The 2,506-nt window shown below is 36.3% G+C and overlaps 1 protein-coding gene across 4 annotated transcripts in view; it reads left to right on the top strand.

Annotated features, from left to right (window-relative positions):
• Window positions 1-2,506, top strand: part of F5 (coagulation factor V) — a 70,825-nt gene that overhangs the window by 50,045 nt on the left and 18,274 nt on the right. The gene's annotated exons all lie outside the window — the stretch shown is intronic.

Below are 2,506 nucleotides of genomic sequence, written 5' to 3'. Positions count from 1 at the left end.
TTTTTTTTTTTTTTGAGATGGAGTCTCACTTTGTCCCAGGCTGGAGTGCAGAGGTGTGATCTAGACTCACTGCAATCTCCACCTCCCATGTTCAAGCGATTCTCCTGCTTCAGCCTCCCGAGTAGCTGGGATTACAGGTGCCCACCACCATGCTGGACTAATTTTTGTATTTTTAGTAGAGACAGGGTTTTACAACGTTGGTCAGGCTGGTCTCAAACTCCTGACCTCAGGCGATCCACCTGCCTGAGCCTCCCAAAGTGCTAGGATTATAGGCATGAGCCACCTTGCTGGGCTGAACAATTTATTTTCTTTTGGCTATATAACCAGCAATAGAATTGTTAGGTCAAATAGTAGTTCTGTTTAAATTCTTTGGGAAGCTTCTTTCCACAGTGGCTAATTTACATTCTAAGCAATGGTATATAAGCATTCCCTTTTCTTCACACCCTCACCAGCATCTATTTTTTGACTTTTTACTAATAGCCATTCTGACTAGTGTGAGATGGTATTTCATTGTGGTATTGATTTGCATTGCTCTGATTAGTGATGCTGAGCATTTTTTTTTCATGTTTGTTGGCTATTTGTATGTCTTATTTTGAGAAGTGTCTGTTCATGTCTTTTGTCCACTTTTTAATGGGGTTGTTTTTTGTTTATTCAATTGTTTATCTTATAGATTCTGGATATTAGACCTGTCAGATACATACTTTGTGAATATTTTTACATACTTTGTGAATATTTTTTCCTATTCTGTGTCTGTTCACTCTGTAGATCACTTCTTTTCTGAGCAAAAGCTCTTTAACTTGTCAATTTTTGCTTTTGTTGAAATGCTTTTGAGGAATTAGTCATAAATTCTTTCCCAAGGCTGATATTCAGAATGATGTGTGCTAGGTCTTCTTCTAGGATTCTTATAGTCTGAGGTCTTATATTTAAATCTTTAATCCATCTTGAGTTAATTTTTGTATATGATAAAAGGTTTGGGTCCACTTTCATTCTTCCACATATGGGTAGCCAGTTATTCCCGCACCATTTATTAAATAGAAGTCCTTTCCCCATTGTTTTTGTGACTTTGTCAAAGTTCAGGTGATTGTAAGTGTGTGGCTTTATTTCTGGGTTCTCTATTCTGTTCCATTGGTCTATGTGTCTGTTTTTGTACCAGTAGCATGCTGTTTTGGTACTATAGCTTTTTACTAAGTTTCAAGTCAGGTAATGTGATACCTCCAGATTTGTTCTTTTGGCTTAGGATTGCTTTGACTATTCAGGTTCTTTTTTGGTTCCATATGAATTTCAGAATAGTTTTTTCTAATCCTGAGGAAAATGATATTAGTAGCTCATTAAAAATAGTGTTGAATCTGTAGATTGCTTTGGGCACAATGGCTATTTTAACAATTTTGATTCTTCCCATATATGAGCACAGAATGTTTTTCCATTTGTTTGTGTCATCTATGATTTCTTTCATCAGTGTTTTGTAATTCCCCTTAGAGAGATCTTTTACCTCTTTGGTTAGATGTATTCCCAGGTATTTTGTGTGTGTGTGTGTGTGTGTGTGTCTATTGTTAATGGGATTGCATTCTTGATTTTGCTCTCGGTTTGAAAATGACTGATGTATAGAAATGCTATTTTGTACATTTGTACATTGTATTTTATATAATTGATTTAGTACATTGATCTTGCATCCTGAAACTTTACTGAAGTCATTTATCAGTTCCTGGAGCCTTTCCATGGAGTCTTTAGGGTTAAGTATAGAATCATATTGCCAATGAAGAGAGATAGTTTAGCTTCTTTTCTTATTTGGATGCCTTTTATTTTGTTTTCTTGCTTGATTGCTGTTACTAGAATTTCTAGTACTGTGTTGAATAGGAGTGATGAGAGTGGGCATCCATGTCTTGTTCCAGTTCTCACAGGGAAGGCTTCCAGCTTTTGCTCATTCAGTGTGATGTTGGCTGTGGGTTTGTCATAGATGGCTCTTATTATTTTTGAAGTATGTTCCTTCGATGCTTAGTTTGTTGAAGGTTTTTTATCATGGAGGGATGTTAGATTTTATCAAAAGCTTTTTCCATGTCTATTGAGATAATATGGCTTTTGTTTTTAATTCAGTTTATTTGGTGAATAACATTTATTGATTTGCATATGTTGAGCCAGTTTGTATCTTAGGAATGAAGCCTATGTGATTGTGATTAATTAACTTTTAATATGCTGCTGGATTTCGTTTTCCAGTATTTTGTTGAAGATTTTTGTGTCTACATGTCTCAGAGACATTGGACGATAGTTTTCATTATTCATTGTGCCTTTGCCAGGTTTTGTTGTTAGGGTGATGCTGGCTTTGTAGAATAAAATAAGAAAAAGACAATTATGGGGTCTTCAATCACAAGAAGTTATAGAAGGGGGGCTGAGCACAGTGACTCAAGCCTGTAATTCCAGGCACTTTGGGAGGCCAAATTGGGCAGATCACAAGGTTAGGAGTTCAAGACCAGCCTAGCCAACATGGTGAAACCCTGTCTCTAATAAAGAT

Source organism: Cebus imitator, unplaced genomic scaffold (genome assembly GCF_001604975.1).
Source record: "Cebus imitator isolate Cc_AM_T3 unplaced genomic scaffold, Cebus_imitator-1.0 Scaffold84, whole genome shotgun sequence".
Lineage (NCBI taxonomy): Eukaryota > Metazoa > Chordata > Mammalia > Primates > Cebidae > Cebus > Cebus imitator.
The sequence above is the reverse complement of the archived record's forward strand: the minus strand, read 5'-3'. Positions and strand labels throughout refer to the sequence as shown.